Below are 8,315 nucleotides of genomic sequence, written 5' to 3'. Positions count from 1 at the left end.
GCATTCTCCTAGTAATTTGCCCAGGGTTATGGATCAATGGGAATTTCCCCACAGTCTTCAAGTAGAATTAGGCAACTTAATATGACCGGATATGTTCCAAGAAAGCCTGGCCCAACAACTTTAGTGAATAGTAATCAAGAGCTGGGATCGAAAAACAGAGTAGCTGCTGACTTTGCACAGCAAAACAGTGTCTAGTGATACACCCACTGTTCGAAGAATTCACTTGCCGTGTGATAACACACGGATTTGCTCGCACAAGCCTTACGGTGGACTGCAATCAGAGGAGTTTGAAACTTTAGCAGCAGAAGGAATTGCGATTCCCCACACAGCCCGCACAGACTCCAGAGATAGCACTCCGCTTCGCGGTCTTTTGGATCTCTTAAGCACAAGTCCGCCTCCTGAAGACAGCCAGGGAAGAAAGACCAAAACGAACAGAGAAACACCACAGGACTGCAGAGACTGTGCCACTCTGCACCACTCCATATAATTATCCATTGGCTCCATGCTGTCCTCTTCCTCGACTCCGTTCTTGACTCTGTGAAGGAGTTAGCCTCTACATCAGTCCCTAATTGCATTGTGTTGTTAACATCACTCCCGCCTCGCCAAGAAGATGTGGTAAGCAGTACACACCTAATTTCTTAAAGAGAAGTTACTCAAATTTTGATAATTCAGCAGGTGCTGATTACGAGGTGCGGGGGAGGAAAAAGGCCTTGGCACAATGCCCTACTATATAAAGAAAAAAGAAAAGGACCCAAATTTGGGATCCTCCCGTCCCCTACACACTTTCTGCATGCGCCCATAGGGCGGTCAATCATTTAAATATTCACAAGTCATATATATTTTAAATCACAATTTGTTTCAACAAGGAGTTTTGCAGTAGGCAATCTCATTAAAAGCAGTGATTTATTGCATCAAACATGATTAACACGAGGAGAAACACATTATACAAAAAAATGGTGTCAAATGTATTTGGCCGACGCATTTCGAGGAGTCCCTCTTCTTTAGAAAAGGCCTAATTGGACGGTTGGTTATAATCAGAAAAAAGGAAAAAGTTAAACAAATAAATGTATATTACAACCCGGTTCAAACAAAATCATAGATACAGCAGATATAGAGAGGTTGAGCCATGGTTAAAGAACACTAATATGCAAAATGTACAAGCATAGTGGGCTAAGTGGTATAACCAGCCCAGTTGAAAGTACTGGCCATACTAAGGTAACGTAACTAATGGCAAGAATAAAGTAAATTAGAACAAATATGAATAAATGGAGTCAATCAAGAGAACCTATTGATTCAACCAAGGGGTATGGAGTCTAAGTAGTGAGAAACCCTGCAGAACAGATTCATCTATGGGTATGAAACAAGTAGCTATAGAGGATGTGACAATGGTGACTCCTGATGACTAGAGGTATCCAGGTACAAGTTCCTAATGGTGATAGTAACTCCTAAGTGGAGTACAATCAATTCAATATGGTATGTGGAATGTGCGACTCACCGATTAAAAATGGGCGCTTCCAAGTGGTGATATCAAATCGTGTAGACAGAGCTCCTCGATCTGGAACCGAGAAAATGCGTCTCAGTCCTAGAGGACAGTAAAGTTATGCTATAGTAATGTGCATGGGATAACTATTGCATATGTCACGGAGGAGTAGGGGGTCCCAAAAATAACTCACCCTTATGCAATCAAGCATTACTCGTGTGGGGGAGTCAGAGATAACTAGTGGAGGGTGTCACCATATATGAGGGCGCCATAGATATGCTGCGATCTATAGCAAGATAGAGGTATATAAAAAAAATCTCAATAGTTTTGTCAAGACCCAGGAGTGTAATCATCCCTCCAAGGGGCCCATATGGAGATACCTTATATTATTGCTGAGTTCCCACAGGGCTCACTACTTCGATTTCCCACGAATTCTAACAGTGGAGCTGCAAGCAAATCTGTCACCATACGGGTGCTTGTTTCAAGGAATAATGATGAACAGTAATAAGAGTACGTCATCAAAAAGCCTCAAAGTATACCAAATTCATGTGAAATTACCTCGTCAAAATAATGCAGTGAGTGGAAGGAGCTAATATGAAGTCCACAAAAACAGTGCGAAAAACAGCACAAGCAATCCTGCCAGGAAACACGTGTTACGCTTACCTGGTATCCACAGGGGCGCCACCCAGCCGGGTTACTCGCTGGTATGCTTCTCAGCTTTGCCCTGATGTGGTCTGCGTGGAAGGTTCTGCCTGAAAATACAGGAGGACTGTGTTCAAGACTGATCAACTGGGGTAAGTATCCTCCCTCCACCCCTGTATGCTTTCAGTCCCTCTGGCGCCCTCTCCTCACCTTGTGGTAGAATTAGGCGTGCTCTCCGTCCTGCCTTCTTTGCAGGGGCGCGTTGTCTTTCATGGGTGAGTGCAGTCCAGTGACTTCACTGACGCCGGCCCGTTTGATATTGTTCAGGTAGGTTTTATTGCTGTTCTTTAGTTTTGTTGCTATCCTGCATGCCTTTCTTTGTTTAAAATGTCTCTTTTTTCTCCCTTAGGTAGGCGGAGCTTCAGCGCGGCGAACTGGATTGTTTGAGATCCGCTGGTAAATGATGGCGCATTAAGAGCGCTATGATGCGGTAAGTAAGCGCTATGCGCAGTGCTGCGAAGTCTTGCCTTTGCTAACCTGTGTTTTCCTTCCTTGTAGGTTGCGGTGTTCTTCAGCGCAACTGGAATGTCCGGAGTGGTGCCAGCCGAGAGGAAACCAGCCAGGTAAGCCTTTTGAGCAGTTTGTAATTTGTAAATGTCTCTACAGCTTTCTTTAATGTTGCCTCTATCTTCCTCTTTCAGGTCGTTCTGTCCGGGAGGCGTGCAGATTCGAGGAAGCTGTTCTCAGTAGCTGCGAGTGTTTAAAGATGAAGACTGTAGGTAAGATGCTGCTGCTAATGATGGTCCTTTTGTGTCCTTGCAGGTTCTGCTTCTCTGAGGTTCGAGGGAATAACTGGACACGGTGAGCATCACGTTGCAAGCTGCAAAGTAACACGAAGCATGTTCTGCAGTCAGGGTGTGGTTTATATAGCCCTGGTAAAGTAGTACCAGGGAAAGTAGTTCCAGGCCTGCCACACCCAAAACACTAGACCGCATAGCTTGGTTCTTAGGGAACCAAGCTATGTGGATGCCTCCATGTTGGCTGACAATACAATACAGTAGTTCCCAAGCACATTGTTGTTCATGGTGTATGAGCCTGGCGCCACAGGCGCCAGGACTGGCCCCATGAGGGCTTTTGAAGAGGATGCCAGGCTCTAGAGGTCCGAGTCCTGACTCAACCTAGCCAATGGGTTTGCCAGAGGGGGTTTTGGGCGAGGGTCGTGACAGCACTCCCCCCTAAGGCCCCTCCCATGGTGTTCCTTCTGTCTGGCCCAGGTTTGGTTGGGAAGTTCCGATGGAATTTCCTGATTAGACGTGGTGCGTGGATATTCTCACTGGGCTCCCAGGATCTATCTTGTGGTCCAAATCCTTTCCAATCGACGAGATAATATAGCTTGGCCCTAGAGTATTTAGAGTCCAAGATATCTTTGACTTCGAATTCTGGTTCTCCTTCAACAAGTATGGGCTTAGGTGGTGTCCCAATCTGTGTGCCAGGTTGCATTGGTTTCAGGAGGGACACATGGAATACTGGGTGGATGTGTAGGTTAGGGGGTAAATCCAGTTTCACGGCTGCTGGGTTGATAAATGCCTTAATGGTATAGGGTCCTAAGAATCTGGGATGAAAGGTCCGGGTTCCCTTGATGGGTACGAATTTAGCGGCTAACCAAACTTTGTCTCCTACTTGATAATCAGGGGCCTTTTTCCGGTGTTGGTCGGCGAATCTCTTTTGTTTTTCTTTGGCATGAATAAGGTGTTCCTTTGCCCTTTTGAAAGCCTGAGTAATGGTTGTGTGTAGAGTCTTTACCGCTGGCATTTCCAAGCTGGCTGGAAGGTCTAGTTCAGAGGTACGTGGATGTCTGCCATGAAGGGTATAGAAGGGCGTTTGTCCCTTGCTTGAATGCAAATAATTGTTTTATGCATATTCGGCTATCCATAGTAGGTCTTTCCAATTCCTTTGTTTGTGGTGCAGCATGCACCGTAAATATTGCTCGAGTGTCTGATTGGTTCTCTCGGTTTGGCTGTCCGTTTGGGGATGGTGACTGGTAGATAGCCGAACATCGATCTGCACCATTGCAAAGCATTTTTTCCAGAAGTTTGGAACAAATTGTCTGCCTCGATCAGAGACCAGAACCGAAGGGAAGCCATGTAGCTTAACCACGCCCTCCAGGAACACTTTTGCTAAAGTGGCTGCATCTGGGAGGCCTTTGAGAGGAATAAAATGGGGCATCTTCAGGAATAAGTCCACAACTACAAGGATGGTGTTGAATCCTTGGCTTGGAGGTAGATCAGTGATGAAGTCAAGGGAAAGAGTGTGCCATGGAACTGGAGGAATGTCCAATGGTTGTAGGAGACCAGATGGTTTTTCTTTCTGTGATTTATTTTGTGCGCAGACACCGCAAGACTGAATACACTGAATGATGTCCCTACGCCAGGTAGGCCACCAAAAGTTCTCTTTCACCTTAGCTAGGGTTTTGGCGATCACGATGCCCTTCGATCAGTGAATCGTGATAGTTTGAAATAATATGCTGTTGTAATTCCTTCTTGGGTACATATAGGCGATCCCTAAAAAAGGGTAGGTGGTCCTTGATGGTATATTGTTCTCCTTGAGTTTGCCATGCGAGATACCATCAGGATTCATTGCCCGTTGGATTTCTTTTCGTAGTTCTGCTTGTGTCAAGGCTGTCGTGATACCCAAGAGTTTGTCTTCAGGTATAATAGGTACTGGGTCTGGAGTTGAATATACTATTTCATCTATGCCCATGCGAGATAAGGCATCCGCCTTTCCGTTTCTGACTCCTGGTCGAAATGTGATTACATAATCAAATTCGGCGAAGAAAAGGGCCCACCGTAATTGGCGCGAGGACTGGGCCTTGGCTGTTTTGAGATATTGCAGGTTTCGGTAGTCTGTGATGACTGTAATGGTGTGTCTGGCCCCCAGAAGGTAGTGCCTCCAGGCTTTAAAGGCGGATTTGATAGCCAGGAGTTCCTTGTCCGTGATGGCATAATTAATCTCTGGAGGTGAGAACTTTTTTGACCAGAAGGCTACAGGATGTAGCTGGCTGGTTCCCGGGTGTCTCTGTAAAAGGACAGCCCCCATTGCGAGACTGGACACATCAGTTTCAACGACATAAGGGAGGTCTGGACGAGGATGTCGCAGGATTGGAGCGGAGGTAAACCTTTGTTTAAGTTCCTCAAAGGCTTCTTCTGCTTCTTTGGTCCAAGCAAACTTTTTATTGTTTTTTCGTAATAGTACTGTGATTGGGTGCGCAACCTGAGAGAAGTCTGGGATGAATCGGCGGTAGAAGTTCGCAAAGCCCAGCATGCTTTGTACCCCTTTCAGAGACATCGGTGAAGGCCATTTCAGAATGGCATCTACTTTGTGCACGTCCATTCTGATGCCTCCTGGAGTAAGGATAAAACCAGGAAATTCTACTTCGGTGACGTGAAAAAAGCATTTTTCAGGCTATGCAAACAAGCAATGTTGACGGATCTTGGTGAGGAATGAACGAACGTGGCTGACATGATCTTGTTCCGAGGCTGAGTATACTAAGATGTCGTCTATGTACACTAAGGCGCACACATCAATTAACCCCCTTAAAACGTCATACATGAAATATTGGAATGCCGCAGGAACATTGCATAACCCGAAGGGCATGACTTGATATTCAAACAAGCTGTACTTAGTATGGAAGGCGGTTTTCCATTCATCTCCTTTTCTGACTCGGACCAGGTGGTACACTCCTCAAAGGTCCAATTTGGTATAAATCTGGGCATCTTTAACTTGGTCTAGCATCTCAGGGATAAGTGGCAAGGGGTAGCGGTTCTTCACAGTGATCTGGTTCAATGCGCGGTAGTCAATACAGGTTCTCAAGTCTCCTTCCTTTTTCGATACGAAGAACAAAGGACTGGCTGCGGGGAATTCGAAGGACGGATAAATCTGTTTGCAAGGTACTGGTCTAAATAGGATTTCAAATGAAGGTTTTCTGGTTCTGTGTGAGCGTAGATCCTGCCGCAAGGGATTTGTGCACCAGGAACAAGGTCGGTCTGACAGTCATAGGGCCTTTGTGGCGGCAATGTATTGGCTTGGTCCTTTCGGAAAACATCCTGGAAATCATGGTATTCACTTGACAAGGTATTAGTTGCTCCCAGGGTTGATACTGTCGCTCTGGGAGTCACGGGGATACACACGTCGGGTTTCTCCTCTTGGTAATAGCAGGCAGGGGAGCAGTCACCGGGGAAGGTTAATTTTCGTGCCCGCCAGTCTATCAAAGGGTTGTGAGCAACCAACCATGGCATCCCTAGTATTAGCCTGAACTGAGGTGCCTTGATGAGATTGGATGAAATAGACTGCCGATGGCCGTCCTGGCACAGCAAGGTTACCCTGACTGTGCACTGGGTTACTGGTCCGGAAGCGATTTCTGTCCCATCCACGGTGGTTACCTTGTCCATAGTTGGCTTAGAACACAAAGGAAGCCCCATCTCTGCTGCCAGTTCTTGATCAATATAATTTCCAAGTGCTCTGCTATCATGTATGCTTCAACAGCATGCATTCTTGACGACTGTTGGTGGTTAATTAAGATCACTGGTATTGCAAAGTGCGAGGTCAGCAACTCTTTCTTCTCACTCGACAAACTGACCTCTACGTTTGTCGAGCTTGGTAGTTTCCCGATTCCTTAGCTTCATCCTTCTCTGTGTCCTCGACTGTTCTTCTTGGGGGTTTTACTGGACAGTCCTTCAGGAAATGTCCTGGTTTCCCACAATACAAACAAAGCTATTGTTGTCTTCTTTTGTCCCGCTCTTGTTTTGTTAATGGAGGCCGTATCCCACCAATCTGCATGGGTTCTACAGCATTTTCAGGTACACGGGGTGTGTTTTCCCTTGGTCGAACATACACGGTGTGAGGGTCTGTCTTAGACCGGTCTGCCTTTCGGTCCTGCAACCGGTGGTCTAGCTGCACAACCAGATTTATGAATTCTGCACAGTCTATGGGTGGATCAACCACCTGGGCTAAGACGTCCTTTAATTCGCCTCGTAAGCCTTGATGGAATAAGGTGGTTGTTTATGTTTTCTGGCCACCTAGCTTCGGCAACCAGTCTGTTGAAGGTAGCAATGTACGTGAACCAGTCCTGATTCCCCTGTCGGAGGGACAAGAGTTCATTGTCTACTGCTTGTTCCTGGGTATGGCGAGCAAAAGGTTTTTCCATTTCTCTCTGGAACCCCCCAAAGTCATGTAATAGAGGATCGTCATGGGTTACCAATGGCACCGACCAATCTGCTGCACTACCACTTAGGTATGATAAGACAAAAGCTACCCGAGCTTGGTCGTTTGGAAATGCTCCAGGCCTACAAAGAAAATGAAGGCGACACTGGCTGATGAATGCTGCATACTTCCATGGGTCACCTGAGAACCTTTCTGGTGGTGCCAGGGGCACTGTTCCAGGTAACGTGATCTCCAAAAATGGAATGAAGAAGTGACTGTACCTCATGATGGTACGTCCCAGGAGTGCGGTGATCATTCCTGCAGTGGTTGCCTTGGAGACACGAATACGTGTCTAGAGAGAGTGGCGGTCGGCTGCCGGAATCTGTGCACTCTGTCAATTAAACAGTGCAGGGAATACTACGTTAGTCTGATCAAAGTGAATGGGCAAGTTTATGCTCATGTTTAAGACAGTAGAACCGGAACATCAAAACCCTCGTTGGTCCGTTAGGAGTAAGTCAGAGCAGCTTACAGTGTACCAGCGGCTTGCAGAGTCCCAACGCGATCGTCGCCTTGGAGACGGTAGAAACAGGGAATGCGCAGCGCCATGCTTGTTAAGTGTTTTCTATCAATGGAAACTGAGGAAAGACCTCACTATGGTGGAAACAGAGGTTGTCCATCTTTGAATAGCTCAAAGTTTAATGTCAGAAGCCTCAAGTTAAAGAAAACTTAAGTATGATCCAGGAGGAACCCTCTTCGAGCAGACGCCAGTTGAAGGTAATGTATAAGTATGGAAAAAGGACCCTTGTGTAAAAAAGCAGGGGGATGAAGTAAAGGGGAAACCATTAAGTAAGTCAAGAGTGGGAAATGAATGATAATTGCAATAGGCTCAACAACCCATATCTGCCTTCTGTATAATACAATAACCTAACCAAGGCTTGTGTGTGTTCTTTCCATAGAAGTAACAGTAACTTTTGAAAATTAAATGTGTATATAC

The sequence above is a fragment of the Ambystoma mexicanum genome, chromosome 8 (assembly GCF_040938575.1).
Source record: "Ambystoma mexicanum isolate Mex_15411 chromosome 8, UKY_AmexF1_1, whole genome shotgun sequence".
Taxonomy (NCBI): Eukaryota; Metazoa; Chordata; class Amphibia; order Caudata; family Ambystomatidae; genus Ambystoma; species Ambystoma mexicanum.
The sequence above is the reverse complement of the archived record's forward strand: the minus strand, read 5'-3'. Positions refer to the sequence as shown.